Source organism: Vicugna pacos, chromosome 4, assembly GCF_048564905.1.
Source record: "Vicugna pacos chromosome 4, VicPac4, whole genome shotgun sequence".
Classification (NCBI taxonomy): domain Eukaryota; kingdom Metazoa; phylum Chordata; class Mammalia; order Artiodactyla; family Camelidae; genus Vicugna; species Vicugna pacos.
In genome coordinates this window covers 17932322-17948188 of record NC_132990.1, presented here as the reverse complement: position 1 = coordinate 17948188, position 15867 = coordinate 17932322, and the positions used below count along the sequence as shown (strand labels likewise).

General features: G+C 35.2%; 1 non-coding gene across 1 annotated transcript; it reads right to left on the bottom strand.

The window, feature by feature from the left end:
* Positions 1-3484: 3484 nt before the first annotated feature.
* Positions 3485-3587, bottom strand: LOC116280229 (U6 spliceosomal RNA). The gene has a single exon (XR_004189539.1). It is a non-coding gene; the product is annotated as a U6 spliceosomal RNA (small nuclear RNA).
* Positions 3588-15867: the final 12280 nt, after the last annotated feature.

Here is a 15867-nt window from a genome sequence, read left to right as displayed (position 1 = left end):
GTGCTTATATATTCAGTCCTCCAAAGTGAAAGGCCTTAAAGAGTATTTCAATTACTTCTGTTTACTTTCCATTCCCTGACCTTCCCATTAATTTCAGTTTACCACCGTGTCTTATACATTATAGTTGTCTTTGGTACTATTTTGTTTTTCAGGATTTTAATATGTGAATCAGTTTGAATTCACTTTTTATGTACCAGTTTGTAACAATCTTTATCAAGGATTTTTGGGATCAGCTGATGGTATGCAAATAAAGATTGCTTAAACTGAGCTCAGGAGAAGTTTTCTGTGAACATGGTATGGGTTGAAGAGGTTATAATTCCAAAAATCTCAAAGAAGCAATTAAATGTGTTGTTCAAATTTAGATTTTTAAAATAAAAATACCTCTCAATTGCAGCCATTTTAATGCATACATTAGTTTAGAATCTGGTTATTTGCCTGCTACTTTTGTGGTGGGACTATCCCTTTTTTTAAACTAATGAGTTTAGTAGAGTTACCAGTGCAATAAAATGATTCAAACTAAGATTTAAAAAATCTTTCTTGGTGGTGGTGGTGGTAATCATTTTTTGAGGGGTAATTTCTTTGAAGGATATGAAGAACAGTTTCTTGCACAGTGAGTTTATGGGGCAGCTAACACTTTTATTTCTTTAACAGTAATAGGCATGTGATTTATTGACAGGCCTCCCTTTCCCTAATGTTCTAGGAATAACCCCCTACCACAGGGATGAGCTCTGAGCATATTACCAGGACAAGACCAGTTAGTTGGCCATTTTGATTGGTTTAAAGATGGATATGTGGCCCAAGCATGGCCGATGAGAGCTTCACCAAAAGTGTTTGCTGGAACTTTGAGGAAAAAGTACATCCCTACCACTTAGTCACTACGATGTAAGATGGAACTTCTGGGAGCTCTTGTTGCCATCACATGAGAGAGCTCTGTCTAGGGATAAAACAACATGAAAAGCAGAATTGAGAGAGAGAGAATTTCCTGATGGTGTTTTTGAAACCCTAGATCGAATTGTGTCTGAAGTTAGTCACCTCTTAGATTTCTCAGGAATGTAAGTCATTAAGTTATCTTTTAATGTAAACTAGTTTTGGTTGGATTTCTTTCACTGACAACTAAAAGTGTACCAATGAAATGACTGATTACTTAGATTTTTTTTTTCATGTAATGTCACCAAGTTAGAATATTCATTTCAGAAGGGCAAAGAAGACCCTCATCTATATTGTTGACCACTCAATCTCTAGCATATATCACAGTAACTGGTGCAGAGACATGCTTAATAGATATTTATAGAATGAATAAATGATCAATCTGTTTACTTTAGTTCAAATTTGGGGGCACCTATTTTGTCCAAGGCCTTATCTCGGGAAATAGTAAGATGACAAAAGGAATAAAAGAGACAGAGATTCTGTCCTCTAGTTTCTGATTTTGTGCAGGCAATGAGGTGTAACAATAATTTAAGGAGGGCTAAGAGAAGGGGCTGAAGGGAGTGAAAGTTGTATGCTAAAGAGTAGCCAAATCATCAAAGGGCTCTAGAGTCAGAGTACTTGGATTTGGATCAGTGCTCTGTGCTTGTTAACTAAATAACCTTGGGGACATTACTTAAGTTAAGTTGTCTTATCTGTAAAGGGGGTAATATTTGTATGTCTCTTGTAGATTTGTCATGAGGTTAAATTAAGATATTCTTCTTAAGATGATTAAAATGCCTAGGATATATTAAGTACTTGGAAACTTTTAGATATTTTTATTTCAGCAAGCAGAGGTGGTTGGAACAGGATTTAAATATGGAAGTAGATAGAACTAAAAGTGAAGTCACCTGTGGAAAATGAATGTTTATTTTATTGCAAGTCAGTTTCAACCATTAACAAAACCCTGCATACGTAGTTTGTAATACAAAATGATCCAGCAAAATCTTACTTTAGTGTTACATGGGTTAGATTTGTACAGTGGTAGATATATCTTAGAGAAGATATGCATCCTTGGTAAATGGGAGAAAACAGGAACCCCTATGTTATAAGAATTTTAATAAGAAACAATTTAGCATTTTAAACTCAGAGTGATAACAATGTCAAATTTTTACTAGATATTCTGCAGGAGGAAAGAAAAAGAGGATTTTCAAAAATAAGTATGTTTAATTGTCTACTATCAGGTAGATAAGCAGAAGATTAAGTCTTATATATTAGATGGAGATAGACTTCTGGATTCATTAATATACAATGCTTAAAGCTCATAAAACTTGATGAAGTTTTGTAAAATCTCATTTAGAAATAAATGTCCTTCTATGTCATGAAATGCTCTTTATAATTACTTTTTAAAATTTTACTTTAATCTTCAACTCTTGGTAAAGTAGTAGTTTCCCAAGGATCTCTGGGACAAAGGTAAATGGAGTCCCATTAATGGAAAAAGGTAGCTTCAAACATGCTTAATACTGCTGGCCTACATATATCAGAAACAAGGGTGGCATTCCCACTTGATTCAAGAATCTTTGGAGAGAACAAAACAGTGTCATGTAGTAGAGGAAAGAACACAGGCTTTGGAAATCTTAACAAAAATAGATTAAAGTTGTGTGATCTTGGACAAACTAACCATATTGAGCCCAAGTTTCCCCATGAATAGAAATAAGATAGCAACATTAGTGTCATAATGTTTTGTGGTGATTAAGGATAATATTTACAGGGTAACATGTTTCTTGGCACATGGTAGGTGATCAATGTGTGGTAACTATTATTATAAATTATCATTTCCAGATTTTATGTTGTAATGAGAAATATAAATCTATCAGTATCAAAATAAAAGAATGGATGATTCCTGGAAATCTTAAGGCAAAAATATGTGAATAAATAAAACTATGGAGAAAATGTTAAGTGGCAACTTCCAGGAGTTAGGTAGGTGTTGTGTCTTAGCTGATATCGTAGGTGATGAATAGACAAGTTTAGTGCTGTGACTTAAATTTTTCATTGCTCTAGCCCATTCCAAAGATAAAATGAATAGAGGTTTTCCAGACAGAGATTATGGTGATGAAACATCTGTTCTCCACTTTCTCTTCTTAGGTTGTATAACTTTCAAAATTTAGCCTATAAAGTAAGCCTAGATCTAGTTTCTACCAGGAAGCAGAGTTCCTGTCGTGACATTTTCTATCCAACTTTCCTGTTCTTGTTCCTACAGTCCTTTCTGGCTTTTTCTCCTGACCTTTCATTCTGTCCAATTTCCTTTTCCTGTCTGTTTAATGAAAAGTCCTCTTATGTTCTCAAAACTAGCCTCCTCAGGGGTATTCTCAATCCACCTTGCACTGTGGAAGGACACAGTCCTCCTTAAGAATCATAAAATATACTTTGAGATGTTAAAAGCAGTTACTCTCTGGCCCTAAGAACTTTTCATTGTCTTAGATTTAAACTGATCAAATCCCCAGGTTTACATTTTAACATATATAACTTTATCCACTGGCCTGGGGTGATCTTTAAAAAGTCACAATTTCTTCTTCTTTTGCTTTTAATGGAACACTTCATGAATTCATGTGTCATCCTTGTGTAGAGACCACGCTAATCCTCTCTGTATCATTCCAGTTTTAGTATGTGTTGTCAAAGCAAGCACTCTTTCCTTCTCTCCCTTCCTTCTTCCCTTCCCTTCCTTCCTGCCTTCCTTCCTTCCTGTGTTTCTGTCTCTCTCTTTCTTTTTGAGTAGGTGGTTTTTTGCTATGTATAGGGTCTATTTGCAAAAGTTTAAAACATTTTTACTTTAGGCAAGTACACATTTATTTTCTTACGTTTTTTAATTTTTTCCCTAGAACAAATCTTGCAATGTCATCCAGCATATAAAAAAGATAAAGCCTTTTTTGTTAGGGGGTAAGTGGGACCAGACCTCTGTCTGCTCTTTCATCTCCATCATTTCTGTGACTCCTGCAGGATCTCCAAGGAACCCCAGGCCCAGAAAACACAATCACAAACCCCGGGGTTGGTGAAAAAAGTTATTAACTGGAATTCTGAAGACTTGAGTTTTAGCTTTAGTTCTCACATCAAATTTGGATGTGTTATTGATAGGGTTAATTGTTTCATCTGTAAAACAAGGGTGTAGAACAGTGGTTCTCAGTTTTGGCTTTGTGTTAGAATCACCTGGGGAGCTTTTAAAAATACTGATGCTAAGGCCTCACACTGTAACAATTAAACTAGAATCTCTGTGGCGTGACCTAGACAACGGCATTTTTAAGAGCTCCCCAGGCGGTTCCAGTGTGCAACCAAGTTTCAAAACTGCCGAAGAATTTTTGAGTAATAACGTTCCACAGATCCATGAGTCTGTGCAGCTTGTTTTGGTAGATGTAGTTAAAATGTGCAAAGTCTTTTCATTTATAGATCGTACTCAGCGAGAATCGGGGATGAAGGTGGGCATAAAGATTGGAACCTGGGAAAAAAGTTTTTTGATTATCTTAATAGCTCAGTGTATTGGGCAAAACACTTAACTTTGTTATATCCCTGATGGGAGTGATTTTAACTTCCTGTAAAATGAGGTTCTCAACTGAGAAATCATACTTAAATGCAGTGTTATTATTTTTATACCAGTAATGACACCATTTGCTAATATGATCAGCCAAGAATTACACCTAACTATTTTATTCAGAAAATAAATAGAATAGGCAGATTGACTACTGAAATGTAAAATATGGTTAATATCCCTCAGCTGGTGGTATAGATTGAAGACAGATTGAAGCAACATGTTAGCAATGGGAATCTGATACTGAGATGCTGCATTAAAAGTGGCTTTATCAAAAAGGCAAAGAGAAAAATAAAAACAGAATTGCTTCTATATGCTTCTTGTCAATTATGAAAAAGCTATTGTTTTGGCTGAGTTTCCAAATTAGGAAAAAATTTCTCAGTATTGGTGAGCAATTGATCCTAAAAGACATACAAATTAGATGATAATATTCAGGCTATAATCTCCAAATGTCAAATGGATTTATTGTGATTGGATAAATTGCAATGAATACCAAATAGTTTTAAAAAGATAGCAGAATTAGAGCAAAAATGATTGATATTAGGTATGCTAGACATATAACTAAATAGAAATGCCTTTTCATTTTCTAGCTACCAAGGCTATTTACAGATTTTCTCTCCTATTTGGGTGGCCAATAGGTATTCAAGATTCATGTGCTTTAATCTCCCCTTTTAACAAGGTAGTTCTTTTCTGGAAGTTGGTAACCTTTAAATAAAAGAAAAAGTGCAGTTGTCACTTGTGGCAGGATGACATATTAATAATTTTTACCTTGTCCTTAGGCTTTTTGTTGAAATAGATTTACCAACAACAGAATAACAAAATAAATTTATATATTTTTCTGGGCAGAAAGGTCAGCTTTGTGTTTTTGTGTTCTAGCCCTCCTTACCCTAGAGGAAAGTTTATACCAGCTTTTTTATGTGGAAGTGCCCAAGAGGCTGGGCACTACGTCTAACATTGACTTGACAGACTAGGAGAAAGTCCATAGAGACGATTTTGACAACATAGACTTGAGCAACAGCAGCCTTGTACATCTCTGAATGAACTGTGTTCACAAGGACAATGAGTGCTTTTCCAGTGGCCAACAGTGACCACTGGTTGAGAACCTCCTCTGTTTTTCTTAGACTTCATAAGATCTGATATCTTGGTACAAAATAAAATAAATGATCGAAAAGAATGGGAGATGGAGAGAGAAATGGGTGTTCAGGGGAATGAAATTTACTCATGAAACACAAACGTTGTTGATGTTGTTCTTTTCACTAAACTTGGCCAATGGAGACTGGGAGCTAAGTATAATTTGATTTGGATAAATTTAAAGGCGTAGAACATTTCCTGTACTTTGTTATATGGCAATTCTTAATTTTCACATACCTTTGAAAATGTATAATTGATATAAATAAATTTCAATATTTGGTCATAAGTTATCTCTTTTTAGAGGAAAAATCTCTAAAACACCTCCCTGAAGTCATCATTTGCTCAGTTCCATAGCGATCCCTTATGATCCGAACTTATATTACTTACTGTCCATACCATTTATTTTATGACTCATTAATACACTGGCTTTCCAGCCATTCTTTCCAATGTGCTGCACATATGTGTGGAGAAGCCATCTTGCAAGTAGCTCCCCAGCCTCAGCTGTCCTAGTTCTAGCCCTTTGAGTCACCCACAACTGAGGCCCAAAATATCAAAAAGCAGACATAAACTGAACTCTATTTGAATTCATGACCCACAATTTCTGTGAGCATCCTAAAAATACTTGTTTTATGCCACTAAGTTTTGCAGTGATTTTTTTTTTAATGTAAGAATGATGACTGGGCCAATTTCACAATCAGATTATAATACTGAAGATGTATTTTATTTAAAAAATTATAATCAAATGATTTTTGTATTTTTCTTTTTATAAGTAATGTATCATTTTATGTAATTTAACATAGAGTTCCTTGAAGACATTGTCTTTGGCTTGGCTCACTTTTCCACTCAACCCTCTTCTGGCATGTGTCAATATATATGAAAAAATAAAGAGTTTCCATGGTCAAACAATTGGGAATCATCGTATACTATGTGCTATTCTTAGAGAGTCATAGTAAAGATTAACATATTAAATAATATGAGAGGTCGTAAGATAAGGAAATCTATTTAACTCTGTTTAACCCAGTAATTCTAAACCTTTTTGACCATCTCCAGGTCATTTGACCACAGAACACTCTTGCAGAATGTATCTTTTAATGTCCAGTGTTTTACATGACCAGTTCAGAATATGATGATTGATCTAGATGGAGTAGTAATTAGTAAATATTCAAAGTTTGTTTCAATTTTTTCTTTCATTTATATACAATTCTTCAAATTTATGAAGTGTACAAGAACATAAATGATGGCCTTTAGAACTTCAAAGAATGAATGGATAATAATAGTGAAGAGAAATTGCAGGAGGTAAGACCAGAAAGGAAGGCACTAACATCAATAAAAGCTATTGTAAATAATGTAGATCTGTTATTTAACTAGCATCCCCTTCCCCAGCTCCATTCCTCCTACTTGGTTTGAGTTTTTTTCCAGAATTTCCAGCAGAAGCACAAAAAGTGTTGTTTGAAATAGGTGAGTTTAACATTACGATTATTTAAATTTGCTTTTAGTTGTATTTTAGCTGTATTTAGTTGAATAATTTAAATTATTCAAATTATTTCCAGCAATAATAGAGGAGGTTGTAAGCATGAGTTTAAAACAGTTGGGAGCTCCAGGACTGGGTACAGCAGAAAAGTGACAACTTTGGACAGTGAAGTGTTACCTTGGTGTATAGTCTGGTTGGGTAATGATATATTCTGGTCTGCCAAGTTTTAGTTACTTCATTTTTGACAGTGAAACTGAGATTAAAAAATAGGTGTGAGGGTTGAACTGTAGAGCTCTCTAGATTGATTTTTCAAGTGGTATATACATTTTTAGAAAAGCAGCACTTAAACAGCTACAGATCTTTAATAGAGTTGCTAGACCATCAACTGAGATGTCAACACATATTGAAAGAGTCTTCATCAAATGCAAAGGTAAAGTTCTGTCAGATGATGTTAGCAAAGCAAAATAAATTCATAGGAAGAAGGAAATATTTCTTTTAAATATCATAGTATTATAAAATACAATTCTTCAAAAGTCCTTGAGAAAGTGTTTCAAATATAAAGGTGAAATGTAAGAGTTTGAAGAAGCAATATAGTAAATGAAAGGACTTCTGAAAAGATTTAAATAGGAAGTGATAAAAATGTCAAAGTGAATCTTCATTTAATAATGGACACCCCCCCAAAAAAAACCCCACAAAAACTCTAGTTACTTTAAGCTGAATCAACTGTGGATTCCATAGGGTGAAAGCAAAAAAGACAGATAATACTTTATAGGTTTGGGGAAATAAAAAATGTATTGTTAATACTAACTTCAATTAATCCAGAACTGCTTTATTTAGACAGTTTCTGACTCAGAGGATTCTATGGTCAAAGAAGTTCAGGAAAGTTGCATGAAAAAAATTTAGAGATCTTTTTACTTTAAGATTTCAGAGACTTTAATGTACTCACGTGTATTATGAATCATTCTGATGTGCATCTGTTATACAGTGTTTCCAAAATTCTCTTGACTACTGATTTTTTTTTTTTGAGAGATGACCTCTTTGGAGTCTTGGGTTTCTAGGGGACAAACTTTGGGAAACATTGTTTAGCCCTTTTGTTTGACAAAGATCTTATTGACCTTATTATGAGGCAAGAAGACATGTGGTCTGTAGGTACCTCATGGTTCACACTTTCTGTATTCATAGCTCTAATTATCACAAGTAGTTTAGGTGGAGTTTGTGCCTTTCTCTCACTTCCTTCCTTCTTTCCTTTCTTTCTTTCTTCCATGACCCAGCAGTTCTCTACTTGTTGGAGGGTTGGCAATGCTCTGTTCTTGACCTGTGTGATGGTTACACAGGAATTAGTTACAAACTGTGTAATAGCTCTATGTTCTATGCACTGTTCTGCATACATATTTCATACAAATTTAAAAAACTAAAAGCAAAGTCATGTATTTTATATGCTTTTAGTCTACAGCGAATTTCAGTTTGTTACTGGGAACATTGGTATACATTATTCTAATTCTTAGAAATATATGAAAGTTTCAGGTGTGGAACTTTCTATTTTTGTTCCTTTTTATTAATGAATGAGCCTCTAATAGTACTCGTAAGTGATTCATTCCACTTAAAAATCTATTTTAATTAGACATATATTGAATTATATAAAGAACATAAAGGATAATAATAACTGCCTGTTTATTTTATTTTTTATTTTTCTGGCATAAGTAACCTAGTAAATTTTTGCAGAATTTCTGAAATACAAGGTAATAAATACTTTCAAGTGCTTTGCTTCCAATGACTGTAGTTTACAGATTAAGACATAAAATTAAGAACTTTATACAGTCTTTGGTTGATGAAACACATCTTTGACAAACTTTTGTTCTTTTACTCCTTTGAACAAATATATTTATCACATATTTATTAACAGAATGTAAATCTGTTTAAGTCATTTTGTCTACAGAAGAGAAAAGGCATTTTTTTGTCCACAGATTTAATGAAGATTTATTGCTTTCCGGGTATTCATGGTTTTCAAATCCAAATATGAAGAGGTTATCTTTTGCAGTAAAAACTGGTAGTTTAAATGAAGAAATGTAAAAACCCACTATGATATCTTTATATCATATACTAGTTGTAAAATCCAATGTAAAGACAATATGCCATATTCACTGATAACATTTTATTTTCCATATGACAAGATATTTTTGCACAAACATAGCCCTACCCACAAATAAAATATTAAGTTCTGATCATTGTAATTTGGGATTATAGAAAGATTTCCCCAAGATTTTTAAAAAATAATTTTCCTTGGTAAAAGGAAAGTGAAGATTATTACTAAAAAGCTAAAAATGTTTGATACAGAATGTAGTCTTTTGATCATGTATACCACAGTAGATGTTACTTTAGCTAAAAAGACAAACAAACAAACAAACAAACAAAAAAACCAAAAGGCAGGATACGGTGTCTAATGAGCAGACCCTGGAAATAGGTCAGCCAATGGGAAATGAACTACCACTTCTGAAAATGCGAACTGGAGGAACATACTCATTCTGATTCTTGAGGGCAGAAACAAGGGGATAAAACTGAGGTAAAGAATGAATTCTGATTGTATTGCTAGAACTGTATTTGTGCATGTTGCTTTGAGACTCGCAGCAACTCTTTCTCCTTCTCCTTTACAAATAAGTGTTGAAACTGGGAGCCACTAAGAGGGCTCCAAGTGTTCTTTCCACTCCACCAAATTTTCTTTCATTGCTTTATTATTTGGGCTCTGGATTGGCACAGATGTTTAATTTTAGATAAAAGATAAAGAGGACATTTTAAATAATAATTGTTGAGAAAATGTATTCTTTCAATTGCATTAGATTCAATTGTTCTCCTAAAATCTGCAAAGCTCCCTGCCAGGAGGTTAGACATATATAAATATGTAAAGATCACATGTCCTGAGGACAGTATGTAGTACATTCTTTATTGTTGATGAAATAAATGGTGAGTAGATGAAGGAAGAGGGAAGGAAGGAAGGAAGAATAATTTTTTTCAAAATTGTAAATAACTGTTATAAATTGAATTTAAGTGAGTACTATAATAGCCAAGCCCACTATTGTGGAAGGTTAAGAAGAGAGAGCATTGGCATACAGTTAGAAGTTACATAGGAGAATTTATGGAGTAGTAGATCAAATATGAGGTAAATTTTGAAAGATTACAATCAGATGTATTTCGTGGAGGGGTTGGCAGTTGAGGTAAGTGAAATAAATTTTAAAATAATATAGGATTTCTTTTTAGAATGTTCTTTTTCTTTTTTCCAATTTGAATGAGAACAGTGAGTCTTCCTTAATTTGGACATTCTTTACTTGGAAACTGGGTTATTTTAAATAAAATCACCCTAACCTAGCAAGGATAGGATTTCTTTATCAATCTTATTAGTACAATTTACTGTTATAAGACTTTGACACTTTACATGAAATAGTGCCTACCACTTAGTAAGTACTCAATGTTTATTACTAAACTGATTCTATACCAAGTTATAGTCACAGAAAGCTATGAACCAAGACATCCGCCCTTTCTGGTTCCTGTCTTCATCAACTTCACTGGTTTTTCCTGAGGCTGAGTTCTTGGACTTCTTCGATTCTATGCCTGAATTCACTGTTTTGATCCTTTGATTTCATGGCTTTAAATACTATCTATATTCTGACTCTTAACAAATGTACAGCTCCAGCCTAAAATTCTCCTATGAACTCCAAGCTCTTACACATACTACTTATCGCTTCTGATAGATAAATAATAATCGTTTCAAACATAACATGTCCAAAACTGAATTCCTCAGTCTGCTCCTAGCAGAGTTTCCTTATCTCATCTAATACCACCTGAATCCCTCCAGTTGCTCAAATTAAAGACCCTGGAATCATCATTGATTCCTTCTTTCTTCTATGCCCCACATCCAGAATTCATAAGCAAATTTGATACCTTTATATTCAAAACACATTCAAAATCTGATTCAGTTCTCTTGAATCCCACTACTGCTCTGGCTCAATCTACTACCATCTCTCACCTGAGTCTCCCTATTTACATATTTCTTTCAATTTGCACAGGAACAATCCATTCTCTACACATGAGCAAGAATGATCCTGTTAAAATGTATGTCAAATCATGTCACTTCTTTGCTTAAAACCCTCCAATGGCTCCCACGTCACTCCTTTGCTTAAAACCCTCCAATGGCTCCCATCTCACTGTAAAAAGACTACAACACTCTACATGATGTGTTCTCACCATTCTCTCATGTCATCTCCTTACTGTGCCTTGAGAACTTTAACTGCCTTTCTGTCTCAGGACCTTTGTACTTGCTGTTGCCTCTTGAAGAAAAATTCTTTTCTCAGTTCCTTCAGGCCTGTGCTCAGATACTTGCTTCTCAGTGAGACTCTCTCTGTGCACACTATTTAGAATTGAGAACATACATATTCTCTGTCTCCTTTAATTTTTCTCCATCACACTTATCACCATCTAATATACATATTGTACTGATCTGTAATGCCTATGGTCTGCTCTTTATAATAGAAGCAACATCAGAATGGTATTTTTATTTTGTTTACTGCTCTATCATAGTGCCTGTGATTACCTGGTAGCTAGTAGATACACAATAAATGTATGTTGAAAATGAATTGTATATATTAACTATGTTAACTTCTCAAACTTGCTATATTTTTATATTTTCATTTTAATATTTCTACATTTAAAATTTGGGTGGGCTTGGGCATAAGGCTTATTTGGATTCCTGTGAGCTTCTGGCTGTGGTGAGCTATAGCTGTCTTACAGGGGTTTTCCAGAGCTGATTATATACATCTCTTTGCAACCCTACATTTGGTGACATCATGTTGGTGCCATAGTGGAAGTATTTACATCTCAGAAACTGAGAAACACTACTATAGATCAGGGCTTCTTTTCCTCAGAGACTGGGTTGTTAACTATTTTAGCCCACCCCTGATTGTTGGATAATGTATAGCAGGTTGAGGAAGGTGCCTAACTCATTCAGCTACAGGATGTTGCCAGGTCCTTTTCTATATAAAGCTCTAGGGTTTCATTTTGTCAGGCATGGTTAAGGAAATCACTGCTATATATGTGGGAACAAGCCAGTACAATCCGTATTGTAGAAAAAATTCAGATAGTCATAAGATGGAAAGAGCAAAGAAAGGTTAGTTAGTTCTTATCAGAGGCAGTCACAACATCCATAACTCTGTTCTAGCTGGTGACAGAATGGATAAAGTAAAGGAACTACATCCTTGAAAATGGCGGAGTGATAATGGCTAAATAGTGACAGGATCTCAGCTACAATGGGTTAGAGATGAAGAAATGGTTCCATTCCTAATGAGGAACTGGAAATCTAGACAGGAACATTGTGCAGAATGTTAATTAGGCATGAAAAACTATCTGCAGCATGGTGGCTTGAGAAGAGTCATAATTTAACACCCATTATTTTTGTTTATTACCATCCAGTTTTTATGCAACCCTTAGAGCAATGTCTCTGAAGTTGGAGATTCTATCAGCATCGCCTGGAAGACTCGTTAAAATATAGATTTCTGGGTTCCATCCTAGAGTTTTTGATTTAGTAGGTCTGAGGAAAGGCCTGGGGATATGCATGCCTTATAAGATGTTAGGAGACACTGATAACTGTAGCTCTGGAAGTCTCACTTTGAGAACCACTGACTTAACGGAAAAGCAAAGGTCAGGCAGGGAATATGGAGACTGAGAAATAATGGTGGCAGCACCCAGACATCCTCATATGGTTCTGAGTAAGTCAACCATGGTTCCAAACTTATTCACTTCAAGAGTCTTGTAGTTAGCAAGACCCTTACTGTTTGGAAGGCAGTTTAGCTTCCTTGATAGTCTAATTGCTCCATCCTTCCAAGGAGGCTAATTCCTACCACTACCAATGGAATATAGTAGAGGAGAGCTCTGACTAACTAGTTTTCTCATTACTTTTCCAGTAATAATTATGATTCTTATAGTATTTTATTGTACCTGGCTGGCAAATTCCTCAGTCTAGCTCTGAGTTTAGTCACATGATGATGAGACAGTGTAGTCTCAGCAATGATGAAAATGCCAGTGCTCATCCCCAGCCCAGGGGTATCAGGTACATGGAAAAGAAGACTAATTCTAGACTCTGCTAGTTAGGGAGTTGAGCTGATGATATGTCTACCTTTTGAGAGAGAGAGAGAGAGATAGAGACTAAGGAGAGACAGAGAGAGAGACAGAGAGACAAGAGAGAAAGCTCTTATGAGAATTGAGACGTGGAATTAATTCAACCAAGTCTACACATAGAAACAAGTATCAGAAATGGTAGTTGGAAAGAATTAGGAAAAGTAGGAGATACTGCAAATTTATATTTGTCCCTTATTACAAGGTCACATCATCCAACCATTAATGAAAATGTATTAGCATCTTCTATGTATATGATATACTGATACAAACTACTTTCTAATTACATATATTTAAAAAATCTGTTCCTTTAAAGAACTATCTTAAGGACCTCTACAAGTCTCACTCAATGAGTGAAAGATTGGTTGAACTTGTAAGCCCTTGTTTGAATAAAGATGGTATTATGGAGGCAGAAAATTACATTTCTTTCAAAAGTATTCTAATATGTTGAGTTTCTGTTAATTTAGAGAGACTTTTCCAATTAGTCCAAATTGTTGAAGTTTTTCTCTCTTCACTGATCCTTTGGTCTCCCAAGCTCTATTAGGTGAGATAATAATTAGAAATTTAGTGGAAAACTAAACTTGCACATAGGAAGAAGTCTAAAGGTTAGGAAGATGTTTGCATCACAGTCTGGAGTACGCTTAGCTTTCATTTGTTAGCTTTTGGCTTTCCAGCTTATTATTATGTAAGCAGACTTGCACTCCATTAGTGGTTCTCTACCCTAACCACACATTAGAAGCACCCTTTGAGAATAGTAATTTCTCAGTTCCACCTTAGATCTTCTAGTTTAATTGGTCTAGGATGGGACTGGGAATTGGAAATTTTTAAAAAGCTCCCTAGATGATTTTAATGTGCAGCCAGGTTGAGGGCCACTGCACATGAGAAAAGCAAAAATCACGGTAGCTTGGAATAACTGAACAAATACCTTCTGACAAGTTTTCAAGACCAGTGGCCAAATCTGATGATTCTATAATGATTTACAATTCACCTCAGCTCTTTAACATAAATATGCTATTTCAACCAGCATGATCTGAGTAAGGAAGATGGTGCTATACTCATTTTACAGAAGAAAATGCTGAGGCTTTATATTAATTTTGTAAATTTCATTAGGTACTTAAGTCAGTAATTCTCAGATGATTTGTGTTGGATTATGTATTGCCAAACACAGAACTGAAAATTTTCATTTTCATAGCATGAAGATGCTACATTCGATTCTGTAGTTTGAGGATGGTACATATGCATTTTTTTATTGAATGCTTTCCTTTTCATACACAAATTTGACCCTTGATAGATACAACCTTAGCTTATATTTTTTTCTCCTTCTATATAGCCAGTATTAGCTGTAAAGAATTTCAGGCACAGTTTGTTTTTTATCATCCTTGTTTATTTTGACTTTTTCATCACATTCAGGATGTTTACAGTACATTCCTAACTTTGGGGCCATTATTAAGCTATGAAGTGACATTAACCTTCCCACAGAGAATTGTCGACACAGGAAGGCTGACAGCCTGATCCTCTAATATGAAATCACAGGTTTGAAAGGTGAGGAAATTGACCTTGAAATCTTCCTTTTGCCGCCTTCTGGACTCTGAGCAGTCAGAGTCATTCTGATCAAAGGGCAAGCTGGGCCACTTGCTCTTTGCCTTTCACTGTGCTCTTTGTGGCAGACCGAACCTCCATTAGCAGACTATTCAAAAATGCCAGAAGCACAGCTGCAAGAAAGATGTCTTTGTGTTAGCACATGAGCACAGTAGTTTCCATGCTTGTTTGAATGCCATGGTGAGTGCTTTTATAGGACAGCTCACAGCTTCAGAACAAATGTGTGTCAGAGTCGGGATTTGAACTCAAAGTTACTGACACCCAGACTTGCACTCCGACCAGCAGGTCCTGCTGCTCCTAAGATGTTTGCTCTTGTAGAACTGGGCTGAGCAGCAAAGGAAAAGAAAGCATAGCCTATGAAATAACATGATTGGTTCACCACATGCAAATATGTGGATCAGGAGCTTGATGCTTCTGGTTATGATAAATGAATGATAAATGATAAATGAATAAAGAATCATCTGTGGCCGTTTTAATAACTACACTGATGAAAAAATGGAAGTGTGGAAAGAATGTAGTAGAATCCTTACTCAGGTGGATTTTCTCCAGACTGTCAAATGACGGGACAAGAAATATATTTCAGACGCCACAGTTGGGAACTTTAGGTTGTGGAGTGGGAATCCTACAAGGAAAGAAACCGAAACCATTTCCCCAGGGAGAGTTCTTGTGGGTTATCCTGTAGAAACTCCTGTGTTCCATTCATTCCCATTCATCCAGCATGAATGGATGCTTGCAGATGGGAAGAGGCTTTCATTGTATCTAGGTCTGATTAATCTCTATATCCACTGCAAGTGTATCCAGGGATAGCATTAGTTAAAAATGGGTCCCGATTCAGCCAATCCAAGTATCATGTGGGCTCCACCCTTCAGTGCATAATCTTCTCCCATTATACCATGTTGAATACAATTTAGACGGTTGTTGCTAATCCTACTCTCAGATAAACATGAAGTTAATAACAAAGAAAAAACTTCACCAGAGCATTTAAAAAAAAAACAGTTATTTTGTGTGTGTGTTTTAAAGCTTT